Source organism: Pinus tabuliformis, chromosome X (genome assembly GCF_031772625.1).
Source record: "Pinus tabuliformis cultivar Carrire ecotype Pingquan chromosome X, CPIR1, whole genome shotgun sequence".
Classification (NCBI taxonomy): domain Eukaryota; kingdom Viridiplantae; phylum Streptophyta; class Pinopsida; order Pinales; family Pinaceae; genus Pinus; species Pinus tabuliformis.
Window position 1 is genome coordinate 1,698,936,628 of NC_142308.1, and position 25,119 is coordinate 1,698,961,746.

The window sequence follows — 25,119 nt, forward strand, 5'->3', positions numbered from 1 at the left end:
TCAGAGGTAAATTATAAAAAGTGCATGCAGACAAATTTTCTTTGTCGTATTTGATTAAAATACACTTTAGTGAGTGATGCTAGGATATATTCCCACTCAAAATCTACAACTCTCATCTGCCTTCACACCCACTCTAAATCCCACCTTTACTGCCGGGTGGGAGGTGTTTGAAAAGTTGTCTCTCCTGCTCGGCCCCATCCCCTACATGTCTCCCTCTAATGATTTCTCAACCCCCTCACCAAAACTAGGAACCACCTACTACCCCCTCTCAAAACCACTTTTTCCCTTGATTTCTCTACTGCACCCCACCATGATTCCTCTTCCATTCTCCTCTCGCAATGTCACGTAATTGTTAAGAAAATTAAATTCTCTCTCGACAAACAAACATTCTGCATTAAATTCTTGGGTAACCATTTAGGCTTAAAGGTCCTATGCCATTTTCAACGAAACCATTCGTTGCAGTGTTTGAAACCTTCTTAACCTGTCACTCTCCTTTCTTTTCTGCTCATCCTATCACTCTCTTTTTTTTTATTGTTTGTCTTCTGTTATTGACAGTTTCCCCAACAATCATTCTTACAGCTATACTGCGACTATACCATGATAGAAACCTGACATTTTCATGTTTCTTTTACTTGAAAATTTGTTACTGAAACACTTTCCCTGATAATCTCTTCTACAAATTCCTCTTGTTCTCAAATTCTTATAGTCATGCCTCTGAAAACTAAGACTCAAGATAAGCTTGTTAATCCTTTGATTCCCCCTTCTATAGATTTAGATCATATACCTTTAACTGATAGGGATTACAAGATTAATGAAACCCAATGTGACTATGATTTCTAGAATTATATTGTTGGTTAGAGGAAAAACACGCAAATAAGACCGATGAAATTGGTCTCTCAGAGTCCAACCTCCCCTGTGACATTTTCCCCTTGACATTCTAAGCCCAAAGTTTACCAGAAGGTGTCAAGCATGCTATGTCCCTACTCAAAGAGCTATCAATGCCCCTACAGGTGACATTCTCTTCACAATTACTGCCCAATCCATTAACAAAATGATGCTGGCTCGCACTGTGGAAAATAATACTCCTTTCTCCTTACAAGCCCTCACCCATCTTTATTAGAAGTTGGATTGTGCCACAAGAGCCAGAATCTTTAAGATCTTCTTTCCCAAGAATGCCCAATTTCCTAAAAATAATCCTCCATATCCTTCCTCCATCTTCCCTGATCAGGTTAATAAAATTATATCCATGATTTCCTACATTTTAGGTTATTATTCTGATCAGTGGGTAGATAAGTCCATTTTACGATTCCTCTCCATAATTTCCACAGACAGCAAGCCCTCCTTGGTGTTTAATTTCAATCAATTCTTGGCTGATAGTGTTCATGAAATATTCATAAATTTTCCCGTAGAACACGTGTTTAATCACACCTCCACTTTGATTTATATGTTCCTTTACTATTAGTCAGACAAATCCAGTTTTGCACTGCAGAAGTTTGATGATGCAAAAAATTAGTAGTCAGTGATCTTTTGGACCTCATTGGTCATGAAAGAACAACAAGAGTTTAGTTATAAGCAGTTCATTAAATATTTTTTTCATCCGACCATGAACATCCTTAACAGTGCAATTCAACCCAGGATCAGTGAGGAAATCAGGAGAATTCTGCACCTAACAGATCAGGCAAAGACTGGGGATTGGTATTTATACCAAAATTACATAGAAATAAAGGTGTATGATTGTGAATTGGCACCCTATAAACTCCCCAAATAACTCCCAATTATTTTTTCCCTGGAGTATATTAGACATATGCTGAACACAGATGACATCCACTTTGTTGTGGCCAAGAAGAAATCATAGTTCAGAATAAAGACACAGGTGGGCTTGTTTGTGTCTAACACAAGGATATCAGGTGAAGAAGTATATAGAATGCTTAAAGAAATGAAATTCAATTTAAGCTTTACATGGCCTTATGAAACTCATGGCATCATTTCAAAGCTTAGAGTGGAGAATAAAAGCACTCCTTACATTCACACTTCAAGACCTGAAATAGAGCAGTGTGCCAATCAGCTGGAATGGACAAAAAAAAAATTACACGAAGCTGAAGAACAACTCTTTTCCACTTCCAGTTTGCAAACACCCACTCTTGAGGAAAAATCAAGCAAAAGACAGAGGGAGGAAGGATCTTCATCGACAACTAGGAGTGAAGCCAACGAGTTCAGAATCATCTACATGAAGAGAACAAAGTTAAATCCTATAGTAGAGTTGGACAAAGGGACTCAAGAGAAAGCTTCCATCATAATCACATACTCAGCACCTGCAACCAAAAAAATCACAACATCTCCTACTGGACCTTCATCTTCACAGGGTCAAAAGGAAATCGAGCTAGAATCACAAAATGTCCAAATAGAAAAAGAAAATATATTTTTTGACAGGTACAGGGAGATAAAGCTTAGGAATGAGATTTTAAAATATAGTACTTATAATCAATTCTGGAAGAAGACTTCTAGCTCCCAGTGTAGGTTATTTTCAGTCCTTAACATAGAGCATGGAAAAATGAAGATGGCCTTTCTTGAGGCCCAATTCCACAACCGAAATTAGGAGTAGACTACAAGAGCACTATTTTTGAAATCAACACTAAAGACATATATCCCATTGATCAAATGGAGATGCACAAGGAAATTGGTGAAATGATATCCTCCACTTTGACTAACACTGCTATGTCACTATGTAAATTGCAGGTTTCATTTACCAATGTTCAATAATAGTTGAAGATGGAGAAAGCTTTCTCCTTAGCTAAAGATAATAGGATCAAGTCTTTGGAAGACTTGGTGGTTAAGATAGGATATGATCCCAAAGATTTTAATGCTACTGATGAGATTATTAAAAAGAAGAACTTGGACATTGGAGCCTTGAGAAAGCAGCTCCAGCTGCCAGCAATAGATGATCCACTGACCAAGCACATTGAGGAAAGTGAAGCACATAAATAAGACATGATGAATCTGATCATAGAGAGGAATATACAGATTAGGAAGATGGAGGTAGAGATGGAGAGAGAAATAAAGAAGAAAGAACAAAGTCAGAGGATGTCCATTGTCCCCCTGCATGACATACCCATTTCTCTGCTTCCAGCAACAGGGACAACCACTGTAGCCACTTCTTCCACTCAGACTGTGAGTGTTGAATGAGTAACAAAGACACTGGAGAACATGTCACTCTAGTCAAAGGAGATTGAGACTTTGTAGGGCCAACTCAAAGCTTTAGAAGTGAAAAAGGCCAAAGCTGAAGCTGCTCAGGTTACTGAAATGCAAAAATCCGAGAGACTGTTGGAGAAGTTGCAGAAGGTAGAGAGAGACACTTCAATTGGTCAGACCTTGGCCCAAGCCAAGGAAACCATTTGGATGAATATATAGGACTCTATGAATGATATTTTGCCTTCTATCCAAATCATATTCGAGCAGAAAGAGCTAATAGAAAAATTTATAGAAACTATTGTGCGGGGAAGAGAGAACCTGGGAGAGATGCCCATAGAAGCCTCCAACATTATTAGGTTCTTGAACTCAAAGTCCAAGTATGATCTTGAAGAGGTATGGATCAGTGATAAAACTACCACCATTCTAGAAGTCAAGAATGTCTTGACGAAGAGGAACCTTAATGATCACTTGAAAGAAAGATGTGAAACCTTGGCACTGCAAGTAAACAGGTTCACTAACATAATTGAAGCATTGATCCAAAAAGGATTGCCAAACATTTATGTGATAAATGACAAATTAATCAATCAACAAGACTATATCCTGAAGATGAAACAAATGGCTAGAACCAGCATCAATTTCAGTGGGATTAAGGGCAGTATGACAGCACAGGTGTTTTTGGAAACCATGTCAAATGATTTCTATGTACATAATGAGGTAAAACACATTTTTACAGTGAAGCCAACTTTTGCCAAATACGTAAAGGTAGACGAAATTTACCACAGTGTAACAAAATTGACAATACCAGATGAAAAGAGATGGGAAGAATTGGTCGATTTTCTAGATTGAAGGATAATTCAAAAACAATAAAACAATTGCCAACGCAGTAGCCAACACGACAGTCAATTTAGTAACGTAGCATAGTTTCGACTTGCCTCAGCAACTGAAACCATCAAAACAGGGCCACCATTCCTTTTAGCTACCTACGTGGTCTATTTGTCTGCTGGTATTAGATCATATTGTTTGTAATTAGGCTAATAATACACTGTCGGTTTGACAATAATTTTGTAAAGGATTTTTTTAATTTTCATTATAAATATTTCACTGTCTGAAGTATTAAGGGTTGATTTCTGAATGTAATTTCTTCTGCATAATTTATTTTTCAAAGTACTGGAGCATCAATAATAGAAGGAAATTTTACATGATTCATGTGGTGTACCAAATGGTGATGTGTCTCTTCTGTTTATCTATTTAAAATTTGTTTTTCTTTCTTTGTTATTCTTAATATTTGAATTACTTAACAAAAAATTTGATAAATAATATTTGTTACTTAGAGTACCCTATTTTGGTTGTTTTTAATTTTAATATTTTTCACTGAAGTAAAATCAAGGAATTCTTAATTTCTCCTTGTTTTCTACTTAACCTTACACTTATTCTATTTCACCATCCATTTAATTTCTGAAAAGATTCAAATAGTGCAGCCTAGCTTTCCCTATGAGAACTCCTCTAAAAATTGATGAAAAACTCAAGTTTAATTTATAGACTCCATAGCCAAATGGAACAATAAAACTTAAATCAACCAAACCAATTCAATAAAAACGATTAGTACACTCATAACTAGCCTAAAATCTACACCAAACATAGCTAACGTTTATAGAGAGATCCCTCTTTGAAGCTGGCAGGGATAGATCCCAGCTTCCAAAGTGGTTTTTATGTTGTCCTATGTGTTTACTCCCTGAACCTCAAAAATATAGAATGACAACATAGTGGCGACCATACTGGGGAACGAAAACTCTGTAGATTGAAAAATTCATTTTTCCCTGTTATTCACTTAGTATTTTATAAATTGAAGCTTATACATCATTGTGGAATACATTATCTTAGGTTGTTATTTTGTATATATTTTAGTGTGTCATTGATTTGATGTTTATTTGTGTGGTTATTTTTAATAGACTTGGGTCTGAAAAGAATTTTCACTAGAGCTCACCTTGATCCCAACCCTGCTGAATTCATAGATAGTCTAGAAAAATAGGTGAGAAAGAGATGTCTTACAGAGATTTAAGGCAATAATAGTCCTCTGTATAGGTTCAATTCTCTTCCTAAGAATAGTCTTTGTCATGGTTTAACTTTCTTCTAGAGAAATTTGAAACTATTCAAGATATAGAGTTTGATTTTCCTTTCCAACATAGTTTGTTTATATCAAAATCAGAGGCTTTTGTAGATTAGACTGTCATTGATAAAGCTCTATCGCAACCATACATACCCGAAACCCAACTTCTTCCAGCAGATCCTGATCTAGAATCCCTACAACAATTTGATAAATTACAAGGTCTAGTTTTAGTTGTGGACCAAGCTATTGAAGAAGATTATGTTCAACAATCTGTTGAATTTTGTGTTTTAATAGTCATAGAAAACACTTTTGCTACCGAATATTCCTAGTCTGTTCATATACAACCTCCCAGTCCTTCTCATTCCTTAGTCTCAACTTCCGCACTTGCGATATCTCAAACTATTATTCCTACTATCCCTCTAATTATCACAACTACACCTACATCAGGTCCATCTTCCAGTCAATCTTCTAGACCAGTTATGGTAGGTAGGTATGCACCTTTGGTGTTACCAGGCCAGCTAAATGCTATGCCTGGAGATTACCAATCTAAAATTTTGACCTTTGGTAACACTAGTTCTTATATTTCTCACCAGCATGTGGATAGAATGAAAGATGTGTTTGACCTTCAAGAAGTAGATGAAGTTGATGTTAAAATGAGATTTTTTGCTTAAAGTTTAGGAGGTGATGTTAAAAAATGGTTTAGGAGTTTTCCTGCTAGAGGTATAGCCAACCTTGATGCATTCCATCAAACTTTCTTAGCCAGATGGGAGATTAAAAAAATTCCAATTCAACTCCTAAATGAATATAAAAGACTGAAAGGAAAACAAAATGAAATTGTGGAAGAATACTATGAACAGTTTAATACTATTTACAATGCCATCCCACAAGACTCAAGCCCTCCCTTGGCTAGCTTTAATTGATTTTCCTGATGGTTTTGATGTAGACATGGAATATCAACATAGAGAGAGAGAGACTCGACAAATTTGGAAGAAATGCAAGCTAATTTTATTAAAGTGGAAGCTAACATGTTAGCCAAGAAGGCGAGATTAAAATCTAAACGCATGGTTACCATAAAAGAAGAGCCTTATACTTCTCTTGTTGATCATAAAATTGATAACCTAGTGAGAGTAGTGAATTAGATGATGCAAAGAGTAAACCTAAATGACCAAACTCAAGTGAGAGAAAACCAAAATGCTCCTCAAAATAGAAACCAAAACATTAGAAGAAATGTTACCCAAATTAAACAAGGAGAACAAAAGGGTCCAGACCAGCAGGTTTGGCCTCCATTTCAGGAAAATTACGCAGATGATGAGGGGAATATTGATGAAGATTCGAATTATAATCAAATAAATTAGATGGGGAAAAACAATGATGAAACAATTTTCCTCACTGAGGAGGAGCAGGGACTTTTTCTCCTAGCTCAAATTGAACTAGACTCTGAAGAATCAGATGAATATAAACAAGGGTTTTAAAATGCCATAATGGAATTACATAGGTAGTATAACCTTAGAGTAAAAAAGAATCCAGACACTCTCAACACCAAAAGCTCAGATAATCCTGCCAAAATATCCTTTGAACTCAAACCTAGGAAAACCGCAGATAGTCTTCCTAAGAAAGCTGTGCATAATTATGGTAAGCAAAAAGTAGAAATCCCTGTCAAGAAGATAGGTGATAGTGTTTCCAAAACTACTCAAACATATATCCCAACCACCAGTCAACAAAATTAGACTATAACAAAGAAAAACACAGATCAACTTCCTGACTTGATTAAGATTCAAATGTCGTTCAACATTGAGAATGAATTAGGAAAAATAAAAATCCATATTCCTCTCACAGAGTTAATGAAAAAAGCATGTACATACCCCATGTAATGAAAGCTTTAAACATAGGGGAAAACACTGACTCTGTAATTTGAATGATGATGAGTCTAAACACTTATTTGATCTAGAAGTTGAGGTAAAACCATAAGAAGGGGGTGTTCCTCCATTCTATGTTAGCTTAAATATTCTTGATAAAATCATCCATAATGCTTTATTGGATTTAGGAGCTTCCCATATCTTAATGCCTAAAGATTTTATGGAGAAATTAGGACTTGACATGACCAAACCTTATAAAGACTTATACTCTTTTGATTCTATTAAAGTAAGATGTCGAGGTCTCAACAAAGACATGTGTGTAACTTTAGGAAAAATCCTAGATAAAAGTATGGTAATGAATATAGTGGTTGAAAATATTCCCCATAAGTATGGCACGCTGTTGTCACGCTCATGGGGAGAAAAATTACAAGGAACCCTATAGATGGCTATGACCTTTTCCACCATACCAATTTTTGGGCAGCAAAGAAGATTATATAGGGAAACCTTGATGAAATTCAGGGTAAGTAGTGAAGACAAAACTCATAACTATCCCCTTTATTCTTTTGACTCAGATTTGTATTCTTTCATTCTTTACAATTATGGGGATGTCAAGGCTCAGGTGATCAATGCTAATACTGAAATTTATAAAATAGACCCAACCCAAACATAAATAATAGAACTAAATACTCTTCTTGAACCTCTTTGCAACATGTGTTTTGATGGATCTTGTAGCAAAGATGGTATTGGAGCAGATATTTGGGTAGTGAACACAGGAAATAATCATGTTGAGGGTCACTCATACAACCATAATTTTCAATGTACCAATAACATAGCAAAATATGAAGCCCTTATATTATGATTGCAATCGTTGAAAAAATTACATGCTAAAAGAATCTCCATTGAAGGGGAAGCTGAATTAATTATAAAGCAAATTAAAGGAGAATATTCAGCCAAATATCCTAGGATGAGAGCACACAGAAATGTCATGCTCGATTTTCTAGAAAATTTTATTGAATATGACATTTCTGCAATTCATAGAAAACGAAATATCATTCCAAATAATCTGGCTTTTTCAGCCAGATCTTGTCAAATGCCTTATCCTAATCAAGAATATGTACTGGAGGTGAAACATTGACCAGTTGTACCAGATAACATGAGATATTGGTAGGTGTTTGGAAATGATAAACACATAGAAAGTTTTTTGCAATCCAAAGACGAATTTCAAGACAATAGTATTGATTTGGAATCTGAAGTAGATATTCAAATTGTTGTACATTCTAATCTATAAAGGTAATTAGATAATTCACAGGTAAATACACCCATAGATAAAGTTATAAATAAATTAGAATTGCTTGAGATAGAGCCCGAAAAAGAAGAATTTGAAACACTCCAGCTAAAAGGTAACGTTTTTCCGAGAGGTCTAGTTCCACTAGAAGAATTATTTGATTAAAATGATGTGTCTAAAAAGCCTAAGATTGAGACCACATGAACAACAATTGAAGAATGTAATTTAGGTACTAAAAAAGACCCCAAAATCACAAAACTGTCTAAATAAATCCCATCTGCTGAAAAGCAAAAATATATTGCTTTATTCAAGGAATTTAGTGATGTTTTTGCCTGGAGCTATGAAGATCTTAAAACATATGATATAGAAATTATACAACACGAAATCCCAATTAAGGGATATCATAAAACATTTAAACAAAAACTTCGGAGAATAAATCCAGTTTTGATGCCTTTAATTGAGAAGGAAATCAAAAGAATTTATGGCTCTAAATTCATACTTCCTCTCCGGTACTCTAAATGGGTTTTCAATATTGTGCCATCTACGAAGAAAATAGGTGAAATCAGATTTTGCATAGATTTTATAAACCTTAACAAAGTCTCCTTAAAGAACAACTATCCCTTACCTAAAATGGATCATATTCTGCAAAAGGTAGTTGGATATTTTGGGATTTCTTTATTATATGGTTTCTCAGGTTATAATCAGGTCTTAGTCCATCTGAAGGATCAAGATAAAACAACCTTTACTACTCCGTGGGGTACCTTCATGTATGTGAAGATGCCTTATGGATTAATAAATATTGTAGCCACATTTCATAAAGAAATGGATATTTATTTTGCTGATGAAATTGTTAGATTTATTGTGATCTATCTATATGACATATCTGTATATTCTAAAACTTACGAAGAATATTTCTTACATCAGAGAAGAGTATTTGTAAAATGTAGAAGATTTGGGATTTCACTAAATCCTAAGAAAAATGTGTTTGGCCTTGAAGAGGGAAAACTTCTTAGTCTTATAATATCTAAGGAAGGTATTAAAATTAATCCTAAAAGGATTGAAGCTATTATAGATATCAATCATCTAAGAAACATTAAGGAACTTCAATCATTTATTGGTAGAATAAACTTCCTGAGAGTATTTATCCCTAACCTTGCATAACTTCTCAAAAGCATATGAAAAATGCTAAAACGAGATTCTGAAATCAAATGGAACATTGAAGCTAGGAAATCATTTAACTAAGTTAAACAGGAATTGAGAAAAGCATTGGTCTTTATCAGTCCAGATTTCACTAAGGATTTGATAATTTTTTCATTTTCTTCTTAACATATTGTTACAATTGTCTTGTTGCAGAAAAACAATGAAGGATTTGAACAACTCATTGCTTTCTTTAGAAACGCCTTGAGGGATGTTGCACTCAAGTATAATATAATGGAAAAACATGCTTTCACATTGATAAAAGAAATTAAAGATTTCAGAGTATATATCCTTCATTCTCACATAATTGCTTTTGTACCAAATGCTGTAGTTAAATAGATTTTGACACATAATGGACTAGATAGCAAAAGAGGCAAATGGATTGCCATCATTTTGTAATATGATATGTAAATCAAGCCAATCAAGCTCATTAAAGGACAAGGATTAGCCGAATTGATGGATGAATCTAATTTTAACGCTTTAGATATCAACTTTGTAGCTGAATTGGATGATCAAGAGGAACATGCGACTCCACATCTAGACAAGGTTTTCATGACCTCACCCTGGTATACAAACCTTATTTACATTTTATTTAATTAAAATTCTCCTCCTGGTCTAACAAAGACAAAGGCTAGATTTTTGAAGCCAAAAGCAGTTAAATTTTGCATCATCGAAAATGTTTTATATTAAAAAGATGCTAGTGGTATTCTACTAAAGTGTCGATTGAGAGATGATGCAAAAAGAACAATGCAGGAATTCCATGAAGGTGACTGTGGTGGCCATCTATATTAGAAAACCACTGCCAATAAAATCCTCTGAGCTAGTTTTTACTGGCCTACACTTTTCCCATGTGTTCATAAGAAGGTAACTTGTTGCAACAAATGACAAATCTTTGTGGGGAAAAGAAAGGTTTTGCCTCTACCTTTGAAGCCCATATCTATTGAAAGCCCTTTCCAACAGTGGGGATTGGATTTCATTGGAGAAATCCATCCACCATCCTCTGCTTAGCATAAATGGATCCTTACCGCTACTAACTACTTCACTGAATGGATTGAGGCCACTCCTCCTATACTGGCCACGGATGTTTTTATCATCAAATTATTAGAAACCAATATCCTATCTAGATTTGGCTATCCAAATAAGCTTATTATTGACAATGTTGCAGCTTTTAGGTCTAAGAAAATGATAGATTTCTGCAATAAATACCATATCGCATTAGGACATTCAACTTCTTATTACCCACAGGGTAATGGGTTGGCTGAATCTTCAAATAAAAGTCCGGTAAATATGATTAGGAAGTTGTTAGAAGACAACAAAAATTAATGGCACAATAATTTGATAAATTCACTTTGGGCTGATAGGATCACCACAAATAAATCATTTGGCATGTCACCATACCAATTGGTTTATGGAATGGATGTTGTCTTTCCATCCTCTTTGGGAGTTCTAGCCATGAAATTAATTCAGGAAATGAAGAGTGAGCAAAATGACATTCAAAGCAGAATTGATAAGCTAATCCCGTTGCATCAATACAGGGAAGAAGTTTATAATATGGCTTAGGTTATCCATGAGAATATCAATATTTTTTTTGACAGAAGGACAAAAGTAGATGATGTCACCTTGGGTGGTAAAGTTTTAAGGTGGGATTCGAGAAGAGAACACAAAGGAAGCATGGAAAAATTTGACAATTTATGGATGGAAGCTTATGTCATTTATGATTTCAGAGGGAATAATGAATTCCTTTTTAGAAATTTAGATGGGATGGAATTACTTGGTGGACCTGTCAATGGCAAGATGCTCAAACACTATTTCTGTAAGCAATAAATTTTTTTCTAGCATTTATCATTGTAAATATCATTGTCTTTATTATTTAGATTGGGTGACCTATTAACATATGTTGAAGCCCGTAGAGAAGGCCCTAAGCTTCTATTGACGTGTTACCATAAGTGCTGCAATAAAGAAATCAAAGGTGGATATTGCTGAAATATAACACCCGAGGCTACTGATGAAATGTTCTTGGCACCTCATAGGGAGAGTGTCATCCCAAGTTGGAGGCATTGTTAGGGTCATATAATTTATAGGACCTCAAGGTAATTGAGTATTATATCTCAGGAATCTAAGTTTGTAAATACTTGTCAATCTGCCAATGATTTAGAAATATAGGAAAAAATAGAATAAAAAATGAAAAGAGGGTATAAATAAGAAAAACAAAGAGAAAAAACAAGAATATTGAAAAGAAGAAAAGATTGAACCCCACCAAAAGAAAGAAAAATAAAAAAAGAATAATAATGAAAGTGTTGCAAGTCTAAATGCCGCTACTCATATAAAGTTTTGCTTCATCACTGAAAAATAAAAGTTGTGTATAGCTTGTTCAAAATGCCACAATCAGTAGTTTTAGTTTAATCATATAGTGTAATCATGATTAAACTCCTTTCAATTTCCGTAAATTAGATTAGAGAATAAAGATTTTCCCAATAGTTTAATCTTGGTAAATCAATAGTAGGTAGAAAATTACATTGATTCAACTATTTAATCTGAATCAATCGGAGAAATAAGGGATAGCTTAGATAGTCTAAGTGCACCCTTTTGAAAAATAAAAAATGCTAGTTTAGCTAAGGGTAGGTAGATAATATGATTTGTAAATATTTTCCTATATCATTTTTATCCAAATTTTTTATCATAGCCTGAAGGGAAAATATCTAAGCTATGGGAGCAAAGTCTTTCATATGTTTTATACTTCCTCTTATCCAAGTTCGAAGGTAAATTATAAAATGTGCATGCAGAAAAAATTTCTTTGACATATTTTATTAAAATACACTTCAGTCAATGGCACTAGGATCTATTCTCACTCAAAACCAATGACCCTCATACGCCTTTGTTCCCCCCTCTGCATCTCGCCTTTACCATGAGGGGGGGTCTGAAAAGTAGTTTCTCCCGTTGGGCCGCATATCCTACGTGTCACCCTCTCACGATTTTGCACCACCCCCCCGCCCCAAACCACTTTTTCCCTCACCCACTCTACCGCGCCCCACCACAATTCCTCCACCATTCTCCTCTCACCACTTCACATAATTGTTAATCCAATTAAATGCTTTCTTGACAAAGAACTGTTCTGCATTAAATTTGTAATTCTTAGGTAACCATTTAGGCCTAACGGTCCCACTTAATTTTCAACAGAACCATTTGCTGCAGCGTTTAAAAGCTTCTAACCCATCACTCTCCTTTCTTTACTACTCATCCTATCACTCTCTTTCTTTTTACTGTTTGTCTTCTATTATTGACATTTTTCCACAACGATCAATCTCAAAGGTATTCCGCAACCAAACCATGACAGAAACCTGAAAGCTTCCTGCTTCTTTTACCTGACAGTTTGTTACTCAAACACTTTCCCCGGTAAGCTCTTCCATAAATTCCTCTTGTTCTCAGATTCTTATAGTCATGCCTTAAAAAAAAGACTAAAGATGAGCCTATTAATCCTTTCATTCTCCCTTCTATAGATTTAGGCCATATAACTTTAGCTGATAGGGATTATAGGATTAATGAAACCCAATGTGACTATGATTTTCTGGAATTATATTGCTCGTTAGAGGACAAACATGCAGATAAGACCGATGAAATTGGGATGTGGGAGTCCAACCGCCCTCACTACATTTTCAGCTTGACATTCCAATCCCTAGAGTTTACCAGAAGGTGTCAAGCATGCTATGTCCCTGCTCAAAGAGCTATCATTGCCCCTACAGGTGACATTCTCTTCACAATTACTACCCAATCCATTGACCAAATGATGTTTCCTCCCACTATGGAAAATAATACTCTTTTCTCCTTAGAAGCCCTCATCTAGCTTTATCAGAAGTTGGATTTCTACACTAGAGCCAAAATATTTGAGATCTTCTTGCCTGAGAATTCCCAATTGCCTAAAACAATTCCTCCATATCCTTCCTCCATCTTCTGTGATAAGGTGAAGCAAATTATATCCATGATTTCCTACATTTTAGGTTATTATTCTAATCAATGGATAGATGAGGCCATTTTAGGATTCCTCTCCATATTTTCCATAGACGACAAGCCTTCCTTGGTGTTCAATTTCAGTCAATTCTTGGTTGATAGATTCATGAACAATTCATAAAGTTTCCCATAGATCAGGTGTTTAATTACACCTCCATTTTGATTTATATGTTCCTTTACTTTGAGTCAGACAAATTTAGTTTTTCATTGCAGAAGCTTGATGTAGGAAATCAATAGCTAGTGATATCTTGGACCTCATTGGTCATGAAATAAAAATAGGAGTTCACTTATAAGTAGTTCATTGAAGATTGTGTTCATCCAACCATGAAAATCCTTAATAGTGAACTTCAACCTAGGATCAGTGAGGAAATCAAGATAATTCTGCACCTAATAGATCAAGCAAAGACAGGGGATTGGTATTTATACCAAAACTGTACTGACATTAGGGTGTATGGTTGTGAATTGACACCCTATAAAATCCCAAAATACCTCCCAATGAGGATTTTTTCCTTAGAGTATATTAATCAGATGTGGAATTCAGATGACATCCACTTTGTAGTGGCCAAGAAGAAATCACAGTTCAGAACAAAGACACAGATGGGCCCGTTTGTGTGTAACATAAGGATAGTAGGTGAAGAAGCATATAGAATGCTTAAAGAAATTAAATTCAGTTTGAGCTTTACTTTGTCTTATGACCCATATGGCACAATTTCAAAGCTCAAAGTGGAGAATAAAAACACTCCTTACATTCACATTTCAAGACCTGAAATAGAGCAGTATGCCAATCAGCTAGAATGGACACAAAACACTTTGCAGGAAGCTCAAGAACAACTCTTTTCCACTTCCAGTTTGCACAAAACCAATCCTCAGGAAAAATCAAGCAAAAGACAGAGGGAGGAAGGATCTTCATCAAGAACTGGGAGTGAAGCCAAAGAGTTCAGGATCAACTACAGGAATGGAACATCATTAACTCCTAGAGTAGAGTTGTAAAAAGAGACTAAGGAGTAGGCTTCGATCATAATCATAGACTTACCACCTGCAATCATCAAATTCACAACATCTCCTACTCGACTTTCATCTTCAGAGGGTCATAAGGAAACTGAGATAGAATCACAGAATGTCCAAATAGAAAAAGAAAAGACATTTTTTGACAGGTATAGGGAGATTAAACTCAGAAATGAGATTCTAAAAAATAATACTTACAATTAATTCTGGAAGTAGACTTCTAGCTCCCAGAGTAGGTTGTTTTCAGTCTTTAACACAGAGCATGGAAAAATGAAGATGGCCTTTCTTGAGGCCCAAATTCCATAGCCAAAATCAACAACAGACTAGAGATGCACTACATTTGACTTCAACACTAAAGACATACATCCCATTGATCAAATGGAGATGCAAAAGAAAACTGGTGACATCATATCCTCCACTTTGACTAACACTGTTATGTCACTATCTAAATTGCAGGTTTCATTTGCGAATGTTCAATCATAGTTCAAGATGGAGAAAGTTTCATCCTTAGCCAATGATAACAAGATCAAGTCTTTGGAAGACTTGGTGGTTAAGATAGGATATGATCCCAAAGATGTTAATTTTTCTAAGGATATTATTAAAAAGAAGAACCTAGACATTGCAACCTTGAGAAAGCACCTCAAGCTGCCAAGGACAGAGGATCCATTGACCAAGGACATTGAAGAAAGTGAAGAAGAGAAAGAAGACATGATGAAGATGATCATAGAGAAGAATATATAGATTAGGCAGATGGAGGTAGATATGGATAAAATGATAAAGGAGAAAGAAGAAAGTCAGAAGATGACCATTATGCCCTTGGATGCCATACCCATTACTCAGCGCCCATCAACAGGGATAGCCACCGCAACTGCTTCTTCCACTCAGATTGTGAGTGCCGAATAAGTAACAAAGGCACTGGAGAACATGTCACTCCTATCAAAGGAGATTGATACTTTTGAGGGCCAACTCAAAGCTTTAGAAGTGAAAAAGGCCAAATAAGAAGCTACTCGAGTTACTGAAATGGAGAAATCCTAGAGAGTGTTGAAGAATTTGCATAAGGTAGAGAGAGACACTTCAATTTGTCAGAGCTTGGCCCAATGCAAGGAAACCATTTGGATGAATATACTGGACTCTATGAATGAGATTTATCCTTCTGTCCAAATCATATTTTAGCAGAAAGAGCTAATAGAAAAAGCTACATAAACTATTGTGGAGGGAAGAGAGAAGCTGGGAGAGATGCCCATAGAAGCCTCCAACATTACCAGGTTATTGAACTCAAAATCCAAGTATGAGCTTGAAGAAGTAGGGATTAGTGATAGAACTGCCACCATTCTGCAAGTCAAGAAAGTATTGAAAAAGAAGAACCTTATTGATTAGTTAGAAGAAAGATGTGAAACCTTGGAGTTGTAAGTAAATAGGTTCACTAACAGAATTGAAGCATTGGTCCAAAAAGGACTGACAAAGATTTATGTGGTAAATGACAAATTAATCACTCATGGAGACTATATCCTAAAGATGAAATAAATGGCTAGAAGTAGCATCAAGTTCAGTGGGATTAAGGGCAGTATGATGGAAAAGGTGTTTTTGGAAACCATGTCAACTGATTTCTATGTAGAAAATGAGGTAAACACATTTTTACTGTGAAACTAACTTTTGCCAAATACATAGAGGTAGATGAAATTTACCGCAAGGTAATAAAATTGACAATACCAGATGAAACGAGATGGGAAATTTTTTTCGATTTACTAGATTGAATGATAATTCAGAAATAATAAAACAATTACCAGCGCAATAGACAACACGATGGTCAGTTCAGCAATGCAACACAGTTTCGGGTTGACTCAGCAACCTAAACCATCAAAACAGGGCCACCATTCCTTTTAGCTACCTACGTGGCCTATTTGTCTGCCAGGATTGGATCATATTATTTGTAATTAGGCTACTAATACACTGTCGGTTTGACAATGATTTTGTAAAGGATTTTTGTAATTTTTACAAATACATCAATGTTTGAAGTATTAAGGGTTGATTTCTCAATGTAATTTCTTCTGCATATTGAAATTTTTGAAAGTAATAGAGCATGAATAATTCAAGGACCTTTCACATGATTCATGTGGTGTACCAAATTGTGATGTGTCTCTTCTGTTTATCTGTTTAAACATTGTTTTTCTTTCTTTGTTATTCTTAATATCTGAATTACTTAACAAAAAATGTGATAAATAGGATTTCTTACATAGAGCACCCTATTTTGGCTGTTGATAATTTTAATGTTTTCCACTGATGTCAAATCAAGGAATTCTTAATTTCTCCTTGATTTCTACTGAACCTTATAGTTATGCTATTTCACCATCCATTTAATTTCTGAAAATATCCAAATAAGGCAGCCAAGCTTGCCCTGTGAGAACTCCTCTAAAAATTGATGCAAAGTCCAAGTTTAATTTATAGATTCCATAGCCCAATGGAATTATAAAACTTAAATCAACCAAGCCAATTCAATCAAAACAATCAGTACAACCATAACTAGCCTAAAATTTACACCAAACATAGCTAAATTTTACAGAGAGATCCTTATTTGAAGCTGGCAGGGCTAGATCCCAACTTCCAAAGTGGTTTTGATATTGTCCTATGTGTTTACTCCCTAACCTCAAAAATATAGAACAATAGCACACACTAAAGAGGATTTCTGGTGCTATGAAGAACATGATTCCCGATATGATATTAGCAAGGAAATCTAGGTGCCATTATCATGAAATACATATGATAGGTATGATTCCTTTGGCCAAAGATGATCTTTGAGGTGATCAACATAATAGTTCCCTGACCTTAAGAGAGATGAACATTCCAAACCCGAGTTTGATGCAACAGAATTTCATGAAGATGGATCAACTGAAGAATATTATTGAATCTGACTAGAATTAGAATCTTGAAAATTTGAAAAATTACATCTGAAATACGAAACATCTTTCAAAAAGAAATTTACATCAAGTGAAACCATACAAAGAGAAGGATTGTGTGAGAGAAAGCATATCTGACTTAGTTCAGGGGATTACTATAGTCGTGAGATCCTATAATAACCATCAACGGAAGTTGAAGTGCCTTGACTTATCAATAAGTCCCAGGATTTTTAAGGATTGTAAAATTACGTCGTGAAGAGTGAACTAGATTGTGAATGGTGTGAGGATAACTACTACGAATGATTTCAATAAGACCATTGCTCAGCTGATGGCAACCATCTCTGTCACTAAATTGACCATATTTTTCAACATCAACAACTAGATTACTCAAGTTGAAAGATTCATCTAATCGCAAACACGAAGATGTATGAATCAAAGAAATTTCATGAGAAAGCTAGTCTAGAGAGTTGTCTTCATGCAAGAGAAGAGATGATGAGGGATGGAATGAGTCCTTAATGATTTAATTATTTTCATTTTCGTCTTATATAATCTCACCACCTTGTGTCAATTGAGAAGTTAACTCATCAGATGGAAAACTTAAATATCATGGAGTATCTCTGTCGCAATTAGATGCATCGTAAATAGTAGAGCACAATGGATAGATATATTAAGAGGAAGCTTCAATAAGGACACCTTGTTTGACCAAATCAAATTTCCCTAGAGGTTCTGACTCAAAACTATTGGCATACATACAAGAAAAGATTACCCTGAGGTGGGGATAGCGAAAAAGTATACTGAGAAGTGGCGAGAGAACCACAACCAATATAATCCCATACAAGATAGTATAATAACAATCGCCATAGACATAGGAAGACAAGAAACAAAATAAACTGCTTCGATGTTTGTATCCTCCTCATAGAAATCCACATACGCCACCTTCTGCAGTGGCCATGTTGCATTAGAGCCTTTCAACCCAAAGGTCAACAAACATATATAACAAATTGTAGGGGCATAGATAGAGGAACTGTAAACATACTCGTGAAACAGAGCTTGAAACAAACCTGCTTGAACCCGCGCTTAGGGAAAATGCACCGGCGGAGCCTTCTCCAATCCACCTTTCTGTGTAGACCAGAGCCGAGGGAAACAAAGTTCACTATTAATAAACTTACCAAACTTACTGCTGAAAACACTAGTTATCTCGTTCACACGTACACCCCTGCCACCTTTGAGGATGGCATTAACTCCTCGCATGCAAAGAGGCACCGCTCCATGTGCTTCGTGCATGTGGAGGGCAGCCAATAGAAACCTTGGGATTATCAACCTCATTCATATACGAGATTTATTACCGCCGACTCGCATCACGATCGAGGATGAAAAACAAAAAAATTATAGATAAAGAAGATGTTTGATTTCTTTAATTTTAAAAATATTTCATTAAAATCTTTAAATAAAATATTCTAATATATTATTAAATAATATATTTATGTACACACTTAAAATATATATATATATATAGATATAAATGTATAAAATATATATATTTTTAATGTACAATAAATTAAATAATTTCAACTACATCAAATAATTTTATATCAACTGCACATTATAAAGAAAAAAATAATTAAAACTGGAAAATCTCAATTGCTGGCTAATAATAAAAAGAGAGATGCATAATTGATTATATTTTAAATATAAAGTTAATATATAATATTTAAAAACATTAACAATATAGTTTTTTTTGCATATGGGTATTAAATAAAATATATCAAGCTCAATGTTTAGGAAAATATTTTAATTTTAACCATATATTATATAAAATAAATTATGTAAACATTTTAAATTTATGTTGCTTAAAATATTTCAATATTAACTATATATTATAAAAACAATTAAAAATAAACATGTTAGAATATTCACTATCTTTTTAATATTTTATATTTTACATTTTCATTGTTTTTGAGTATATTTTTTTAGATCAACTAAATATTTATTCTAATTCTTCAAACTACAAGTTGTAGCATACACAATTAAAGATTACTGGCTAATAATAAAAAGAGAGCATAATTTATTCTATTTTAAATATATAGTTAACATATAATATTTAAAAAACATTAATAATATATATATATTTTGAATATGGATATTAAATAAAATATATTAATATCAATGTTTAGGAAAATATTTAAATTTTAATGAATATATATTATATAAAATAAATTATGAAAATATTTTAACTTCTATATTGCTTAAAATATTTCAATATTAATTATTATAATAAAAACAATTGAAAATAAACATGTTAAAATACTCACTATATTTTTAATATTTTACATTTTGATAGTTCCTTGGATATATTTTTTAGATCAACTAAATATTTGTTCTAATTATTCAAGCTACAAGTTGATGTAGCATACACAATTAAAGTGCTGGAGTGGGTTCCATTCCGAGATAAAAAATGGAAGTTAGATGATGAAAAGTACAATCTCCTAAAAATTATATTACTAGACCATTTTATTAATATTTTACTTTAAAATTGAGAAAAATGTTTTTTTTTTCCTACTTAACATAAAAGATATATATGTATATATAACCAACTTCAATTCGACTGTGTTAAGAAATTAAAATATGCAAGTATATATAACCAAGGAAAATTAAATCACATCGAAACGTGTTAAATCACATCGAAACGTGTCAGGCCAGGAGTAACTCCAGACTTGGCAGAAAAACTCAGAAAAAACTGATTCATTTATTTCATTAGGTAGTTATTGTTGTATACATGAATGTGACTGATCAGTTCATCTTCTTGATGACTTTTCACATTCCAAATTTATTTATTTCCATAAAATTCCCAATCATGAAGATTAGGTGTCAACATTCCCCCCCTTAATCTGAAGGGATGTTGGTGAGTCCAAGCATCATTCTGAATCGTTCAAGCTTTTCCCTTCCAAGTGCTTTGGTGAAGATGTCTACAATTTGCTCATTTGTGGAACAATGACGAAGATGGATTGTTTTGGCCTCAACATGATGTCGGATCAGATGATATTTAGTATTGATGTGCTTTGTACGATCATGGAACTTTGGGTTCTTAGCCAACTTTATTGCAGAGGTGTTACCAATCATGAGTGGAGTTGATTGTACTTGTTTTACCTGCAAATCTTCAAGAATTTTCCTGAGCCACACAATTTCTTTCGTTGCTTCAGCTGCTGCCACGTATTCTGCTTCTGTTGTGGAATCTGCTGGAATTGATTGTTTGCGTGATCTCCAGGAGACAGCTCCCGATCCAAGACTCATAGCATATCCTGAAGTAGATACCCCAGTTTCTTTGTCTCCATCGAAGTCTGAATCTAAGTATCCAACCAAGCTGAAGTCATCCACCTGTGTATACTTGATTCCAAGGTCTTGAGTTCCCTTCAAGTACCTTAGAACTCCTTTTGCAGCAGACCAATGTCCCTCACAAGGCTTTTGCTTAAACCTGGAGAGGATTCCAACAGCAAATGAAATGTCTGGTCTGGTAGTAGTGAGGTAGATGAGACTTCGTACAAGCTGTCTATACTTTGTTGCATCCTCAAATTCCTTTCCTTCAACAGATGTGAGCTTTAAGTTTTGTTCCATTGGAGTAGAAAGAGGATTGCACTCTGTCATGCCAAATTTGTTTAACAAGTATCCAATGTATTTCTTTTGAGAAATAAATATGGATTTTGGATGTTGGGTTACTTCAATGCCAAGATAGTAATGAACATAGCCCAAATCAGTCATTTCAAAGCTTTTTCCTAATTCTTTCTTTATGGATGCAATATAGCTTTCATTGTTCCCTGTCATTAAAAGATCATCTACATATACCACAAGATATACAACTGTTTTGCCAACTTTCTTGACAAATAAAGTTGCATCATCAAGATCAAAATGATTGAAGTTGAGTTTCAGAAGATGCTCAGTTAGTTTTTCATAGCAGGCTCGTGGTGCTTGTTTGAGGCCATACAAGGACTTCACAAGTTTGCATACTTTATGTTCATGTCCTTTCACAGCAAATCCTTCAGGCTGGGACATAAAAACATTCTCTTTTAGATCTCCATTCAAGAATGCAGTTTTTACATCCATTTGATGGACTTTCCAACCGTTCTGAGCAGCTAGTGCAAAGTGTGTCCGGATGGTGGCCCATTTTGCTGTGGGGGAAAAAGTTTCCTCATAATCGACCCCTTCCTTCTGTGCAAAGCCTTTTGCCACAAGCCTAGCTTTGTGCTTGTCAAGTGAGCCATCAGCTTTGTATTTGCTCTTGTAGACCGACTTGCAGCCAATTGGTTCGGTTCCAAATGGAGGATCAACCAGCTTCCAAGTGCCATTCTTTATGAGGGCATCATACTCCTTTTTCATCGCTTCTTTCCATTCATCATGAGAAGCAGCTTCTTTGAAGGAAGTTGGTTCAAAATCTGTAGACAAGTTCAATTCACAATCATAAGTAACATCCATATCAATAGGTGAATTAGAGTCATCTACATCACCTCCATTTTGTCGGTTTGAATTTCTGGTTCCTGTTTTTCCAATTTCATCAGGATGAACACTTTCAAGTGTCTTTGTCAGCCACTTTGGGGGACCTTTCTGAGATGGTCCATGCTACTCTGTTGATTGAGTTGGGACTGAATCAAGATTGAGTCTCCCAATTCTATCAATTACATCACTTAAAGCATCATCCGTTGTTGGAGTTTCATGCAGGGGAGATTGTTCTTCAGAAGAAGATTCCACATGTTGATCTAGTATAGGAATCCCCCTTCAAGATGTGGAATCTGATTATCAAACTCTTGAAATGATTTCGTTTTTGTGAATCTATCCAAGCGATCAAGTTGCCGCTCAACGACATTGTCACATTTGGATGATTCAAGAAAAATGACATCTCTAGATACAACAAAATTTTTATTTACTTCATCATAGAGGCGGTATGCTTTAGAGGTGTTTGAATACCCCAGGAAGATACACTTACGACTTCTAGCACCAAGTTTGTTTTATGTACCTTTGGTATCAAAGCATAACAGGTGGAACCAAAAATCCTGAGATGTTTTACCGAAGGAACATGTCCATACCACAATTCATAAGGAGTCTTGTTTCTTATAGCACTAGATGGACATCTATTCTTTATATATGCAGCACATAGAACAGCATCAGCCCAAAACATTATCTTTACATTTTTGAAGAAAAGCATGGATCGTACCATATTCAAGATTGTTCTATTCATTCTTTCTGCTACACCATTCTGTTGGGGATTATAAGGCACAGTTGTTTGATGTTTGATCCCATGTTGGCGAAGATAGTGTTCAAATTCATTTGACGTATATTATTTTCCATTATCAGTGCGTATAGACCCAATATTAGAATGTGCATCATTTTCAATCCATTTATGAAAATTCTTGAATGTTTGAAAAGCATCAGATTTGTTCTTCAATAAATAAACCCAACACATTCTGGTGTAATCATCAATAAATGTCATGATATATTTATTTCCATTTGCAGAAGGAACAGGCATTGGACCACATAAATATGAATGAATGAGTACAAGCTTCCTATGTGCTCTTGAATGTGAATCATGAAAAGATTGTTTGCTATGCTTTCCTAGAATGCAAGCATCACATTGCTTATGTTTCCTAGGAATTGTAGGCAAACCAGCAACACCATTTTTCTTCAATAAGCAGAGACTGTCATAGTTTAAATGTCGAAATCTAGCATGCCATAATAAACTTGATGGAAGTGTACCTTCTTCATGATGAGAAATATATGAGAAATGTTGTGCATGAGCAGAGGTTCCTTGAAGTTTGAGAAGTCTTTCTTCTTCTATTCCCCTCATGACAAGTGAGTGGTCAGATGCTTTTCTTACCTCAAGCTTGCCAGCAAACATATGAATGGAGTGACCTTGCTAGCAGATGTGGACCAAGGACAGCAAGTTTCTCTTGAGCTGTGGGAGATATAGAACATGATCCAGAAGAAAGTCTGGAAGACCAGGCAGTTTAAACCTGATTGTGCCAAGCCCTGATGGCTTGATTTTTGACTGATCTGCAAAGTATACTGCTCCATCAACCTTCTCAGTGAAATCTTCAAAAAAATCTTTCCTATGAGTCATATGACAGGTTGCTCCTTAATCAAGCAACCAATCATTTTTCGAAGAAGCAAGTGAAGCATTAAAGAAATCTTCATTTACTCCAATGTTACATTGTGCCTCAATATAGTGAGCGGATTCAGGTGCTTTACCTTTGTCTGTATCATCAGTTTTACCTCTCTGCTGGTTTCTTTTCTGCTCAATTTTGTCCCATGGTAGCTTGCATGTAGAAGCATCATGTGATCCATTTCGTTTGCAACCTATGCAATGTAGATCTACTTTTTCTGCTTGAGAATGTCTGCCCCCCTGCCTCTGAAGTATCTTCCTCTTCCTCTTCGTCCACCTCTTCCTCTTGTAGAATCTTGAGCAGGATGCTTTTCTTTATGAGCAAGGAAAACAGTCTCTTCAGAAGATTCAGGGACTGTCTTCTTTCGAAAGGCTTTCTCTCTTTCAGCAAACTTTTTCACAAGAGAGTCAAAGGTTATATCTTTAAGATTTCCATTTGGTTGTAAAGACTCAAGATAATTGGAGTAAGTAGGATAGAGTGCCTTGAGAAAAGAAATAAGAGGGATATCCAGCTCAACCTTAGTGGATTTGATATCATGCATTATGAATTTTACTTCAGATGCAAGAGCAAGAGGATCATTATTTTTTAGTTCAAGAGTGAAGAGTTTAATCATGAGCTGAACAACTTCAAGTGCAGAATGTGAGTCATAAAGTTCTTTCAGCTTTTCTAAAGATTCAAAGGCAGTTGAATATGATGAAATATGGCGACTTACTTCTTCATTTACAGATGTTGTGATTAATGCATAGGCTTTGCTGTTCTTGTTTTCCCAAATGACGAGCTCTTTGTCTGATGTAGGCTGTACTGGGTCATTGTCTCCTTCTCCGACACACACTCCCTTCCAAAACTCATTGTAGATGAGGGTGTGTTTTACCATCCGGGACCATTCAGAACAGTTCTCCTTGCCAGTGAGAACTATCCCTACCGTAGAGATGATTGAATGCATTCTGTAAAAAATGCCTCTGTTGATTTCTGTTGATAAAAAAAAACTTCTGCTGATATACAGTGAAGTAGTATTCAAAAAGGCAACAGATTTCAAATACTTTTATGTATTGTTTCTTCAAATCCCTCCAAGTATCCTCATATAATATATCCACCACATTCCATAACTATTCAAACAGCGTCCAAAAAACCATTCAAAACTTATTTAAATAGCGTCCAAAACGCATTCAAAAAAATTTATTCAAACAAGATGGTCAATATATATATGCTGGTTAATCATCAGGCGTCCAAAACTCAAACGCTGGTCAATGTAACCACAGTGCACACATATATATACAGCGTTAGCGCACATATAAACCACGCATTAATTCAGCACCGCTTTAATATAAGCCACAGCAACAGGCATTAACTCAGCACCGCTATCTCAAATAAAAGGAACACCGCATACAGCTATTCAGGTCACTCCAAAAGATCTATCAAAAAACTTTGCAAT